At 36.0% G+C, this 15,885-nt stretch overlaps 1 protein-coding gene across 1 annotated transcript in view; it reads left to right on the forward strand.

Annotated features, from left to right (window-relative positions):
- The window catches only part of LOC150104989 (electroneutral sodium bicarbonate exchanger 1-like), a 510,613-nt gene that overhangs the window by 171,925 nt on the left and 322,803 nt on the right, over window positions 1–15,885 (forward strand). The gene's annotated exons all lie outside the window — the stretch shown is intronic.

Below are 15,885 nucleotides of genomic sequence, written 5' to 3' on the forward strand. Positions count from 1 at the left end.
TGGATGTGCCTTGGATATATGGAATAGTGATAGCTTTGGAATAGTCTCTGTTCTGGAGAGGTGGAGAGGTTGTGTGGGTTTGGGGTTTTAATATTTCTTGGATATGATAGGAATTGTAGCTATTGATCAGTTTCCAAATGCAATGAGATTGTTGTTTTTATTATTCATATTTATTGTTGTTATTTATTATACTGATCTGTTCAATTATCTGACCCTCAAATATCTAGAAATCAGTTTCCTTACCTGTCAGTGGCGTAAGGAAACTATGTTAACTAAATGCTACCTAATTGTGCATTTAGTTAACATACCCCTAGCTACCTGGCTAGCAAATAAGTTTCCAAACATGATAGCAGATAACACTAAGCAAAAAATTGAACTTTTTTTTTTTGCTTAACCTTGAAGCCCAAGTAGATGAATTTAATTCATTTCAGTGTGCAGAATTCAAATATTGGGTAAATTATCCTGTCATCTTCCACTTTTTCAGTAATCAAACTGCATGTTGCACACACACTAATTGTATGAAACCAGCATGTGTGTAAGTATGCGCAATCACACACACACACACACACATACATTTTTTTTAATATAACTCTCATCAATGAAAGGTTGTAAACATTAGTATCATGGGTGGGCTATTTTTTTTTAAATTTATTTTTATCTTTATTTAATTATGGATATTATTTCTGGGAAAACTCCCATGTTACTCCTCTTAACAAACTATTATATTTACGGCTATTTTGCCTGCTTCTGTTTAGGAGTGCTCCTGTTTAAATGTCATTGGCTTTTTTACTCATGGATTCTTAGGGCATTGTAGATGTATATTTACCAATAAATATATGTAGCATAAAGGAAGAGAAATTTACACATACCTTTTTCTGGGTGTTGTGGCTTTTCTTCTTTCTGCGCTGTCCAAACTACTGTGTGTGTGTGTGGGGGGGGGGGGGGGTTGGCAATGTGGGAGAATTGAATAGAAATGGAAAAAACCCGGATTTTTTGAATAATATATATATACACATATATAGTATATTATTAGGGATGGGCAGAGCGTTTTTATATTTATATAGGGTGGGAAAGGGTGAATGGGTTGAAAATAGCAACTGATTTTTAGAGGGGGGTGGGATTTGACAGGGTGCGGTCCGTTTCGACTATGCTTGGTCGTCGTCTGAACACATGGAGGAAGTGGATGCTATATCAGGTCGGGTTGCTTTTGAAGTGTTTGTGTTACCACCTACTAGTCGGGGTTGTGACCTCAATTTTATGTTGTGAAGCTTCCAGATTTCAGAGATTATATAGGGCCTGTGGACGTTTATAGAGTTCGCATCACATTTCATGGCTATTGTTTCCGATATTCTAAGCATTGTTTCATTGTCTTGTCTGTCTACTATGATGGCCTTGTCGATCTGCGAGGTATGTTTTTGTTCAAGGGCGTGAACAGCTATTTCCGTTTTTCCTGTATTGTGTGTTCGATTTTTCTTTTTGATGTTGCGTTTTTTAGTGTTTAAATGTTCTGGAATAGGGATGTTACAGTCGCGGAAGTGTTCTTGTAGTCTTGCCCATAAAGACCTGATGGTGGAACCTGTGTAGGTGATATCACAGTCTTTTTAGCAGGGAAATTTATAGACTACGTTGTGGTGTTCAAATATTTCTTTTTGTGTGTGAGATTTAGTGGGTTTTAGGAAATTTGCAAATTTTTGGTTTGTGGTGAATACCAGTTTGTAGTCAGTATGTTTGAAGAAGTATTTATAGGCTTTGTATGTGTTTTGTGTGTATGGTAGTTTGATAATTTTTTGTGTTGGGAAGTTTGTTTTGGTACTTGGATTGTTTTGGCGGTTTTTGGCCGTCTTGTTTGCGTAATTTATTAGTTGTGTAGGATAGTTGTGATTTTTGAAGATCTTTGTTAGTTTTTTTATTTCTGCATTTAGATTACTCTGATTGGTTGAAAATTTGTGTGCATTTATGAATTGTGATAAGATGACTGATTTTTTTTAATGGAATATGGATGGTATGAGTGGAAATGGAGATAGTTACCGATATGCGAGGGTTTGTGGTATACTTTCATGGCTATTTTGTTGTATGTTCTGATTAATGCCAAGTTTAAGAAATTGATGGATTTGTTCTGTTCGGTTTCTGTGGTGAATTTTAGTCTGTTGCTGTAACTGTTTAGGGACGCTTTTAAGGTGGTGATGTGTGTAGGATTTCCAATGTGCAGAATATCGTCCACGTATCTGCCATAAAAGGTGATGCTGGGGGGGGGGGGGAGTAGGAGTGATTCTATGTGTGCTAGGAATAATTCAGCTAGTTGTCCACTGATGTGTTGGCCCATGGGGAGTCCGAAGATTTGAGTGAACATGTTGTTGTTGTTGAACTTGAAGAAGTTTGCCGAGATTATTAATTTTATTAAGTTAATAATGTCATTGGGCGTTAGTTTAGTACGAGAATGTAGGGTGTGGTCTTCTGTGAGTAGTGTGTGTACGATGTCTAAAGTTCTGGGGATCCACGTTGGTGTAGTAAGAGGCCGCATCCAATGAAGTGAGGATGTTTTCCTGGGATAGGGTTAGGTTTTTATTTTTTTGAAAAGGTCATCCGTGTTTTTTATTATGAAGTTAGAAGTTGAAATTAATGGTTTGAGAAGTTTCACAACGAATTTTGATAAAGGTGCTGTGGTGGTGTTTTTGTAGGAGACTATTGGCCTGACTGGGTGCCCTTCTTTGTGGGTTTTTATTTGTCCGAATATACAAGGAGTGCATGTGGTGCGGGGAATTGTGTTTTTCATTGTGGTTTTGTCTATTTTGTTTTCATTTTTTAAGGTGTGTAGGGTACTGTTGATTTGTTTAATGAGGTTGGGGGTGGAGTCAATTTGAATTTTTTGGTAGGTGTGTTGGTCGGTTAAGATAGCTGTTATTTTGTTGTGGTAATCGGTTTGGTTTGTGATGACTACTGTATCCCCTTTGTCAACTTTATTGATAATGATGTTCGGGTTCTTTTTTAGGAATAATAGGGCTTTTTGTAAATTGGGGGTGATGTTTGGTTTTATTATTATTTTACTGTTTATGATGTTGTTAATTTTGTGGAATATTGTTTCTTTGTTAGGGTCATACTCTAATTTCACTTGAATTTCAGTAATCATGTCTGTTTTGTATGTATTTTGGGGATACACCAAAGTTTAGTCCTTTGCTCAGGATGGTGATTTCGTCGGGTGTGAGTTTGTGGTGCGATAGATTGATGATGGAATTGTTTTTTGTGGGTTTTAAGGCGGTAATATCTGAAGGGTTGGAAGCAGCTAGATTGTTGTATTGGTGTTTGTTAGTGCGTACCATTCCTTTGCATGTCGAGCTTCTAATAATAGCATGTAGTCGTTGATGTGAGATGGGTAATATCCCAAAAGACTGCCCATTCGTTTGGGGGTCAGTAGTGTTTTCAATCTGTTTTTTGTTTTGTGAATGTATGAATATGCTTGTTGCTTCTTTTTAAATCTGTTGTTTATGGCTTGTTTTATGAGAGCATGGGATGCCCGGTAGCAAATTTTTTTGTTGCCATGTGCTACTGCGAATTTTGGTGTGATGTTGTGATCGAGGCATTTCTTGAGGAAAGTTATGTGTAATTTTTGTGCGGTGTATGTTAGGATGATTTTTTGGTACGTACCTTTTGTAAAGTTTATGCACTCATTGAATGTGTGACGTGCAACATTGACATATGCTTGTGTTGGTATGTGCATTAAGCGAATGCTATTTTTAAAGGTGTTTTTGTGATCGGAGGGGGGGGGATTGGTGGGGAGGTTATGAGTCTTTATTTAATTTTATTATTTTACACGATTCAGAAACCCTGCTCTAGAGGTCAGTTTATGCACTCATTGAATGTGTGACGTGCAACATTGACATATGCTTGTGTTGGTATGTGCATTAAGCGAATGCTATTTTTAAGTTTGGGGGTCAGTAGTGTTTTCAATCTGTTTTTTGTTTTGTGAATGTATGAATATGCTTGTTGCTTCTTTTTAAATCTGTTGTTTATGGCTTGTTTTATGAGAGCATGGGATGCCCGGTAGCAAATTTTTTTGTTGCCATGTGCTACTGCGAATTTTGGTGTGATGTTGTGATCGAGGCATTTCTTGAGGAAAGTTATGTGTAATTTTTGTGCGGTGTATGTTAGGATGGTTTTTTTGGTACGTACCTTTTGTAAAGTTTATGCACTCATTGAATGTGTGACGTGCAACATTGACATATGCTTGTGTTGGTATGTGCATTAAGCGAATGCTATTTTTAAAGGTGTTTTTGTGATCGGAGGGGTCAGAGGTCAGACATGGTACTTTTTCAAGCCACTTCAGTCCTCCAGTAAATGAGGTGGTGGTCTAACACAGGGTGATGAAATTCATCTCTCATCTAAAGATAATGACAAACATACATATCCTTAGAAAGATTCAATCTCAAGCTTGTTGATTGGAAATTAAATATGCTAACTACTCAGCCAGTGAGGCTAGAATATGCCATTTTACTTAGTTTGAAAATTTTTCCTTTTAGTCTTCTAATTATAGTCTTCCACTGGTATCGATGATTTCTTTGATTATGAACCAGCCAACCATCAAAAGCATACTGAAGTTCTGCTTGTGTGAATACCATTGTTCCATATAAGAAACATTATGGATGGAATCATTTGCAGTGTTTGTCATTGATAGCACTCAACTCGGAAAAAATGAAATTCAAACGAATACAGAAAGTAGATTTTTGACATTTATCTTTTTTTTAGATCTGTAGTATGTTTTCTATATTATATCTAGAATCACCGCTTATCAGATTCTTAAAAAAAAAAAAAAATGACATCTTGGGAGCATATCCTTTAAATATCACAAAACATCTCCATTCTTATTGAAGCCTTAATGAAATTTTTCATTAAGGAGCAGATAAAGAGGACTTTTTCCATCTTCACAAGGGAAAGATATGAAACTCTTTTTTCCTTGATGCTAAACTATATCACATTGGCCACTTTTAAGTTGATTTAGCAAGATGCACCTAAAGATGACCAGTTTGACATTAGACAATTAAGCACCTATAAGTTATTTTGCTCATCTGTTCATATGCAAGCTATTCTGAGATCTTGGCTTGATGGATTTTACACTAGTTTGTTGAGACATTTCAGCTTTTGATTTGTTCAGACTATTTTCGAAAACCAAAGGGGAAAAACAGGTTGAAAATATTATACTGTAATAATTCTGTTTCAGCTGGATGAAATTTTAATAAAATTTTTGATTTGTGATACAGTGTCCATGGATTAAATTCGATTTCATTTCAATTGGTACATTTTTATTGCCAGACTGATTTCAGCTGACATTAATGATTCTACATTGGCTTGATGGAATTTAATAAAATTTGATATTTAAGATCTTTTAATATTTGTTTCAATTTGGATTTCAGTTAAACCACTTGTGGCAAAATTAGGCAACAAAAATTATACGACTAAGGTTGACATGTCTCAAACAAAAAGCACAAATGGTTGATGTGCTATAAACATGCTATGACTTTAGATCCACTTATTTTGAATTTTTACAAAAGTATTACCACTCAATAAAGCTCTTCAATTAACTTTATCACGACCATCATAAATAGGTCTCATAAAAACAACAGAAATATTGACATTTAAAAATTATACACCATAATACTCTGTTGTGTATAAACAGCTATGATGAGTGTTATCCCTAATGTCAATGTATGGAGGGGACTGGGATCTTTGTAACTGCTTGAAGAAAGGTTTTTTTTTTTTTTTTTTTTTTTTTGTAAGTTCATTTTTGCTGGGGAAATCATTTAAATGAGAATACTGTTTTTTTTTTCTGTGTATAAGACGATACTTTTTTTCTAAAATTTTTAGAAAAAACTTTTCTTGTCTCCACGAACAGGCTTCTGCCAATCATTAGCCTTTGTTAACTCTGTCGTTGATTGACGTCATTAATAGCTGATTCTGAATAAATCTATCATAACTCTGAAAGCATTCATACGTCTGCAACTCATTGGCGGGGTAAGTTAATGCATTAACAATATTTTGAGTACTAGCCCATAGAAATGTCCAAAAATAAAAAACGATTGTCATATTCTTCAAAATTCAAGTTAAAAGTTATCAATTATGCAAAAGAACGGTAATAAAGCTTCAGAGAGACAGTTTGGATCTCCTCCCACTGTGTATGATTAGACAGTTGAGAAAACAAGAACAACTACAGTTACATCCTGAGTTGCGTAACATGCTACTTACGTAAATTCGCAGTTACGTAATAAATCTACTAGCGTGTATGAACTCATTTGCGGCTTTGCCCAGGTGTGTCTTTGACAGCCTTATTGCAGTACAGTAGTAGATGCCTCGAGCGGTTAGCTCAGTCGCTTGTTATCGCTGCTAGTTTCATTGTTTTCTTACCATTAAAATGGAATGCAAACACAAAACTGAATGCACTGTGAATAAATCTAAAAAACAATGCCAAAAAATTTAATGTAAGGCAGTGATATGAGTAGCAATTGAACATTTTATTGTATGTATGGAATTTACAAATTCAACTTATGTAAAATTCGAGTTACGTAAAGATTTACGGAACGCATTACTTACATAACTCAGAGTGTGACTGTATTCAGGATGCCAAAAAAGAACAGGGCCTTAAGAGGAAAAACTAGCAAAATGGCCAAACTTTGAACAGAGACTTAAGACTTGGATTATGGAGCAGTGCCAGGCTGGGATATGTGTGTCAACCAAGCTTATTCAATATGAGGCAAAATGGTTTGCAAGAGAAATGAACATTGTTGATTTCACAGGAAAGGTAAAATGGTGCTTCAATTTCATGAGGAGAGAAGGGTTGGCCATGAGAACACAAACCAAGTTAGCCCAAAAAATGTATCTTAGTACATATCTTAAAAATATTACTTAATTACTAAATGCACTTTGAATATTTAAAAAAATATCAAATGTGTTCTTATGTTTAAAATATTGATTTCTTAATTTGGGTTCGAAAAAGTAGGGTTCGTCTTATACACGGAAAAATACAGTAATTATAATATGATTTTTTTTTTTTCCTTCTGTAAGGGATCATTATAATGGCAAAATTGGATAAAATAATTCTGTACAGTACATATTCAAAAAAAGTGACTCTATATTCAATTGTGATAATGGTTTCATTATGGTAGTCTTTAGTTTGAACTAGCTTACTTGCATTAAAAAAGCAATAATATCTTGTTAATCCTTACTATGTATGCACTAAAAGCGATACCACAAGTTGATTCACCTGTATTCACTTAGTTAACATATGTAAGAAGCAAAGTCATATTCTGATAGGATTCCTTTATATGGATAGTTTCAAATTGTTTCTCTTAATGTCATTGCAGAACTCAAGGTTATCTCTCATAAAAGAAAAAATCTAAATTTTGGAGACACTTTATGAAACAAGGTGAGCTTCCTGCCATTTTCAAGCAAGTTCCACCTTGCAGTTTGGACCTTAAGATTTCAACTTGTTGTTTTGGTAAAATTCAGATCTCTCATAAGATCATTGAGCTTGGATTATCAAGTGTAATGCACATTATATTGCTGCTCTGATAAGAAATATATTGATATGTAGGAATAAGAAGATGGTGGTGCCTCTAAGGCATTTGTCAGACCACACAGACTATTGTGCTCAAATTTGGTTGCCTGTTTTCATTATGATGTGGAAACAACACCAGAAAGGATTTAAAGGCAGAAGACCAACACTCCCGCATCCTGGTACCAAGTGATATTAGGACTCTGGAGTGTTAATTATACAGGGCAGTTGAGGGAATGTATATTGCAGTTTGGTGGATATGAGGAAAAGAGATGATGTGATAGAGACTTTCAAGTTGGTTAAGGGATTTATTAATACAGAAGAATTATAAAAAGAGTGGAATGTAAGATGGGAAGAATGAGAGGCCATTCCTGGATGTTGTGGAAAGATATGGTGAAAAAGAGTGTGAGGAGTAGATTTTTTACATGGAGAGTGGTTGGTGAGTAGAATGCATTGTGACTGCAGAGAGTGTAAATCATTTTATTGTTCAATATGCTAGACATGCTGCTGGTTGAGTGGGCCTTTCATAATGAGTCTTCTGACTCTATGGAGATTACTGTAATAATAATAATATTATTAATATAAGGGGGTGCTTAAGGGTCAAAGCTAAATAACTGAGAGGAGACCTCCACATAGCCTTTAAAGGAATGCAGAGAACCGACCAGGGCTTCTGATCTAATGCCCAATCCTCACCTTCTCCTGGTGCACCCTGTTAGGTATCTACTTGGATACTGAACAAACGAGGATAGGCTGACAATTTGGGATGTAGCCGACCAAATTTTATTCTTATTTGCTTAAACCACAATACAAAATGATGGTACAACATGACCCGGTTAAACAAGGTCCCAGAATTTGTTTTTGGCAGGGAACCAGGGCGAGCAGCAAAATTTCAGCTAGCGAAACAAATCCTGAAACACACCCCAACTCCATGTCACCAGAGAACAAGATCGGTGCTCTCAACATAAGAAGCCTCAATGGAGAGAATTGGAGCTAGCTGAGGAATTGGATAAGTACCACATTGACATAACGGGGGGACTGAATCAAAAAAAGGCAAAAACTGGTGAGATCTTTCTGAGCAATAAATACAAAATGATATATTCAGGTAATGACAATCGAGGAAAATACTATGGCTACTCCTTTCGAGGAAAAGGAGTAGCCATAGTATTCAACTAATATGAGGCTGATCTTCTTGAATGGCAAGCAGTCTCAAGTAGAGTAATGTGGGCAAATATTAGAATGGGGAATTGGAGAATGAGACTTATTTGTGCCTATGGTCCCACAGAAGGTTCTGCTAAGGTACAAGTGGAGGAATATTTTGAGGCTTTAGTAAAAGCAACTGACACAATCAAAAAGGAAAAGTTGGTCCTTGTTAGGGATCTAAATAGCAGAGTAGGAAATGAATGTCAGACGTACAAAAATTTTTAGGGAAAATTTGGAGAAAAGAGCAAAGCTAATAATAATGGCAAATATCTGTTGGATTTCTGCTCAAGACATGGACTAGTTATTACTAACACCATGTTCCAACATAAAAATGTGCACAAATTCATATGGAAAGAAGACGCAAGGAATAAGAAAAGTCTCATTGACTATGTTAGTGTTGATAATGATGTTTTATTCCTGGTGCAGCGCACACCAGAGTGTACAGAGGATTTGAAATTGGAAGTGACCATCATTTAGCAGGATAAAATTGAATTTCATATTGAAAAGAGGAAACTGCAAGAAAGGTGTAAAGCGAATAAAAATTGAGCAGCTCTCAGATGCGAACTGTAGGCTGAAATATACAAACATTATTCAAGAAAAAATGAAAGAGTTTGAGAAAAGAAATCAAACAGTAGAGATTTATTGGGAAGATCTGAAGAAAACATTGATTGATTTAATCAGAGAGGCATGTGGTGAGGTTGTTTGCAAGTATAGTTCGCCCACCGATTTGAGGTCCCTCGACACTTCTGTGCATCTCAGAAAAAGAAGAATCCATTCCGATAATAGAGTAATCAGTCCGTATAGTGGGATGAGTTGTTTATTATTACCGGTCGGAAAATTAACTTCTCTTTTATGATTATTGTAGTTAACTATGTTGCTTGTATAACAGTTGGAAAATGTTACCTATAAAGCACGTGATTTCGCGTGTTGGCGACCAATTCGGACGTCCTTCATTTTTTTCTCCCCTTCAGCATGAATCGACTATTCTTGGAAAGACGCGAAGCAGGGACCTGGAAACGGTGGGCGAAATATAGAAAAATCGGAACTCCATGGTAGCCACAGGATGTTAAGCAGGCAGTGAAGGATAAGAAGAAAGCATATCAAAAGTTCATGGCAAATAAGTCAGCTTGTGCTCTTAGAGAATACAGAGACAAATGTAAGAAAGCTAAACACTGTGTAAAACTAGCTAAACAAGGGTCGGGAGGACTTTGCCAAGAACATCGAAAATAAATATCAAGAAGGTGGCAAACTATTTTGGAGGTTGTTGACGAAGCTTAGAAATGCAGGAAAAAAAATGCTAAAAGGTGTTAGAGATGATAAAGGTGACACGAAAACAGGAGAAAAAGATATCCTTGAAGTATGGAGTAATTACTTTAAAAATTTGCTAAATGAAACAAGCAGTGATGAGAGCACAGTGGTAAAAAAAACACTGACCAGGCATGCAGTCAGGAATACATATCTATACTTGAAGTAGAAAAAGCCATCAAAAGCCTGAAATGTGGAAAGGCAACAGGAGTAGATGATATTCGACCGGAAATGGTCAAGTGTGGAGGTATTAAAGTCTTACAGTGACTGCACTGAGTAGTTCAGAGGGCCTGGACAGAAGGACGAATTCCAGATGATTTTAGCAGAGCTCTTACAGTACCCATATATAAAACGGGAAATAAAACTGAATGTGAGAATTACAGAGGTATTTCTTTTCCTACTGAGTGTTCTTGGCAAGATCTATGCAAGTATACTTGAGAAACGGTTGAGAAGAGTTGAATTGTGGAAGAAAAACTTGGTGAAGAACAAGCTGGATTCAGGCCAAATAGAGGCTGTCAGGATCAGATCTTCACTTTATGACAAATAGTCGAGAAAGCATGGGAATATAACAAAGATATGTATTTAAGTTTTGTCGATTTGGAAAAGGCATATAACAAGGCGCCAAGAGAGAAGCTATTCAATACGCTGCAGTTATATGGTGTCAGTGGGGCATTATATCAAGCATTTAATGTTATCAAGCATTTAATTTAATGTTATAATGGGGCATTATAACATTAAACCCTCTTCCTGTACTTCCTTCAGTTCTAACTGCCGAATTACAACTCAAATAAAGACTAAGAACTGAAGGAAGTACAGGAAGATGGTTTAATGTTAAATCTGGTGTGAGACAAGGATGTACATTATCCCCTCTGTTATTCATTATCTATATGGATCACATTATGAAGGAAAGTGGTATTAAACATGATATCAAAATTGGAGATGTTAATGTCAGCTCTTCGCTTTATGCGGATGATGTTATACTTCTAAATAAATCCGCTACAAGTCTGCAAGATTCTCTGACTAAATTGAATAACTGTTGTAATAGATATGGTATGAAGGTCAGCAATAAAAAGACAAAGACAATGAAAATAGACAGAATCATGGAAAATGTCAACTGTGTTGTGAATGGAGAACCTGCGGAACATGTAAAACATTTCAGCTACTTAAGCACGATTTTTTGTGAAGATGGTAAATTAAATATAGAAATAGACAACAGAATCAGCAAAGCTGATATGGTGGGAAGTCAATTGAATAAATTCATATGGAATAAGGGAAAAATTAGTCGGAACACTAAATTAGCTGTATACAAGACAGTGTTCAAACCAGTTTTAACTTATGGATCTGAGAGATGGTTTAAAAATAAATCACTACAAAGACTAGAGACCGCAGATATGAGAGTCCTGAGAAAGATTATAGGCGTGAACAGATGGCATCAATGGCAATATCGTATTAAAAACGAGGATATTAGGAAAGAACTTGACATTGTCAGCATCCAGGAATGCGTTAGCAGAGCTAATCTCAGGTGGTATGGTCACTTAAACAGAATGGGAGAGGAAAGATTAGCAAAACAAGTGTTCTCTGCTAGGTTGGCAGGAAAGCGATCCACAGGAAGACCAAGATAGAGGTGGATTGATACGGTACAAAGTGCCTTAGACGATAGAAATATAAGATCTGATAATGTTGGAGTCTTGAGAAGTTACAGACTGATTTGGAGGAAAATTGTAGATAGGAAGTTAGTAATGATGTAAATTTTTCATATAGTGGTACTATCATATAATATAATTCCAGTTATATTAATATCATCATATTGATGATGATGATATTAATATAACTGGAAGCTGAAATCTGGATCCAGTTCACACGAACATTTTACTGTACTTTTCAAGTCCATCAGTAAAATTGTCCTCATACACACTTTCAGTGTCTCAAGTGATTTAGGAACTGATAACTTATTTCATGAGGTACTGGTCTCATAGCAAATGGCAGGTTCAGGTATTTTATTACATTTTTCAGTTTTTCTAGAAAGGGAGATGTTTGCTAAATGGAAGTAATGGTCACTTGCCTTACCACTGGGATTTCTACATACGCTTCATTATTATTATTCTTATCCTGAGACCTCAATGGAGTTAAAGACTCATTGAGGGAGTTCCCCTTGTTATACACACAGATCATCATACCATGCCTTAAATATATTCACATTTTTTGCAGACACCACACTCTCAGGCAATGCATTCCAATCATTCAGCACTGTCCAGGTAACCTAAACTTTAACGATAATCAAGCTAAGAAGAATGAGGATACCACTATAGCCTTCAAATCAAATTTGTTGGCCTGGTTCCTAAGTGGATAGTGTTCTTGCTGTCCATTGAGGTCATGGGTACAAATCTGCTACAGACATGGAAGAGTATGATTGTCTTTAAGTGGCAATGATGGTAATGTTGTACCATTGTCAGGTACAAGATTACCATCCTCCTTATTAGAGGCATGTGAAGTGGTTTGAAAATGTTCTGTTTCTCTGAAGCAGAGTTTTCAGATTATCTAATCTGAAATTGTATGCTAAATACCTACATATCTATATATGTAGGTATTTAGCATATAATAAAACTTTTTTTCTTCTCCACACATCCAGAAAGTAAGGTCCGGTCAAGAATTTAAAAAATAAAAATAAAAAAAAACTGTGGAGAAGAAAAAAAGTTTTATTATATGCTAAATACCTACATATATGCTTTATGTTTTCACATAGTTGCCATTGACTTCCAGACATTTTTGGTATCATGGCACCAGCTTTTTCTGTGTCAAAAAAGTACTGTCAGTGAGTTCAACCACTGAGTCATGCTGTTCTTTATCTTCTTCAAAGCACTGAGAATGGTTGAGTGAAGGATTCATTGTGGATTATGATCTGAATTATGGAGAGGAGATGTGACTGCGGTATTTGGAATGAGTTGGTTAAGAAATGATCCTGGGTGTTGAGAGAGTGGAGGCAGCTATCTGGTATTCTTGTTAGTAGATAGATGATTTGCATTAAATCATTACTAATAAATGGGTTTTTGTATTTCTTCTGGCTTAGTCAGTGCAGTTGGATTTATTTTACACAAATTATGGACTCTACAACCATGTTATAAATAATTATTTTAATTTCCTGACATTTCGACCTTCATATTAAGGTCATCATCTGGAGTGTACACATATATATATACAGAGACAAGCTAAATTACATTTCACATAGTATGCTGAAGAGACAATGATTTGATCAATGGTTATTCTACTGGCCTGACCTCTAGTGAAAATAAAAATTTCAAAAAAAATTACAATAAATAATAAAATAAAATAAATTAACTACATCAAAGCTATATTCTGTTTAAGGCAACATCAGAGAAACATTCTTTCATATAGATAGTTTTGTTACATTAAAAATGATGTCCAAATTTAACATGGCAATTGTTATGTTAGATTTAGTATCCTTGATTATCTATGGTCCAATTTATAATTAACTCTTAGGGAAAAAGTTTAAGCAGGGGTAGAATATGTGCTTTCCATATGCTTGGGATTTGTAGACCATTATTATTGTTAAGATTAGCGTGATTGATAAGAATCTCACAGGCCTCCTTAAATTTATCTTCATACCATGTTTTGGTGTGATGTAAACAACAGGTGCTTTTCCAGTCAATTCTGTGTAAAGTTCAGGGCATGATCAGAAAGACCAGCTTGACCTCAGTTATTATTATTATTATTCAGGACTCCATGAAATCGAAAGACTCATCGTGGGAGGTTTCCTAAGAAGATAAAGTCTGTCAAGACTCATCGAGGAGAGATCCCCCCTAAGAAACACAAAGTCTATCATACCACTCCTTAAACTCATTGACCGTTCTCGCTCTCACCACTCCATCAGGCAATGCATTCCACGGTTCAACCACCCTCCACGCAAAGAACCACTCCTCACCCTCTTGCTCACAGTTTCCTTTCGTAACTTCCAGGGATGTCCTCTTGTCATCACTCCTTCCCACTGTTCAACCAAGCGAAAGAACTCTCCAGTGTCAGCCCTGTAACCACCTCTCAACAGTTTAAAAGTCTCAATCATATCACCTCTCCTTCTTCTATCCACCAAACTCTGCAGTCCACATTCCCTCAGCCGATCCTCGTAACTATCCTTGTACAGTCCTGAAACCATCTTTGTCATCCGTCTTTGTATCCTTTCCACAGTTAATTTATCCCCTTCAAATCCTGAAGACCAAATCTGAGAACAATAGTCCAAGTGTGGTCTGATCAGAGACTTATATTTAATGTGTCGTTTGTGTTCCTTTTTTCTGATAGGAATTGTGCGTCCTGTTTCCCCTATAGAGGACAAATTAAGGTGCAATGAATACAGTATACTCCAGGATGAGCCAGTGGAGGGAGTGGATCCTTGGATGAGTTGAGTAAGTTCTTTAATTTTCCAGGAGGTTTAAAGGTGGTTGTATTTTTGTAGTATTCTGTTTATTTTGTCTGATATCTCTTTAATGTATGGAATGGTTACAGTTTTATTGTTGTCTTGTTTATTTTTGTTTTTAAGTGAGGTCGTGTACAGAATTTTGTTGATAGTATTTTGGCTGTAACCATTTTTTAGTAAGGTATTGCTGATAACTTTTAATTCATCTTTAAGTGCTTGTTCATTGGAGCAAATCTTCAAAGCCCTGTTTTTAGTGTATTAATGACCCCTAGTTTTTGTGTTGGTAGGAGTTTTTGTGTATATATTGGCCAGTATTCTGTCGGTTTCTGGTAAACAGTGTAGGGAAAAAACTGCCAGAAGGAAGACGTGACAAGTATATCTAGAAACGGAAGTGTGTTCTGCTTTTCAATCTTAACTGTGAATTGTATGCATTTGTGTTGTTTGTTTAGGTGGCTGAGGGAAATGTCTAATGTATGACAGTCATGGGGCCAGATAGCGAAAACATTATTAACGTATCTAAGCCAGACTGGGTTTTAAAGGAGAGGAATCTAGAGTATGTTGCTCAAAATGTTCCATGTAAAAGTTAGCAATGGGGTGGGAGATAATGGTGAGGCCATGGCTGTGCCTTCTTTTTGTAGGTAGAAAGTGTTTTGCCACACAAAAGAGCCAGAACATAGTACATGCACAAAGAGTGCTGTGATATTGGGAGGGAAGAGACATCAAAACTGACTAATAAATCATCTTTTTCCAGTGTGATGTCTTTGATTTTATTCACAAAGTGTTGTGTGTTTTTAATATAGGAGGGGGGGGGGATGACCTACCAACTCCTTGAGTGTTGATGCTAGTTTCTTGGCTAAGTGATAATTGGGGCTGTCTATACCTTGTCTGGAGTGGTGTGTTTTGTTTGTAAATCTTTGGTAGACTGTAAATTCTCGGGGAATGAGTGTAGTGCAGAATTAATTTTTTAATGGTATCTTCGGGCCATGTGGTGACTGATATAAATAGCTTCTTCGTTTTCTTTTTTATTCAATTGATGGGGTCATAGTTAACAAGTTGATATGTGTTGTTGTCCGAGACTATTAGATTCATTTTTTTCCAAATAAGTAGTTCGATTTAGAATAACTGTGGCACTGCCTTCATCAGCTCTATTAATGTCCAGATTTAATTTTAGTGATTTTACCACTGTCAATTCCGATTTTGTTAGGTTGCTGGTTATTGTTTTAGTATAATTTAAATTTAAAACGTTAGAGGGTTTCCAAATGTACTTTATCTGCTATGGTGGATGGGATAAATCTTAAGCTTTTTTCTGTATGGTAAATAAAATCAAGTTTGTTAATCATTCTGGGTGCCACGGCAAAGTTTAAACCAACTTCCTTTTTCCAATTCTTTGTTTTATGCTTTGCACATTCCACGT

The sequence above is a fragment of the Typopeltis vanoorti genome, chromosome 7 (assembly GCF_054136105.1).
Source record: "Typopeltis vanoorti isolate ZY-2024b chromosome 7, IOZ_Tvanoo_1.0, whole genome shotgun sequence".
NCBI lineage: Eukaryota > Metazoa > Arthropoda > Arachnida > Uropygi > Thelyphonidae > Typopeltis > Typopeltis vanoorti.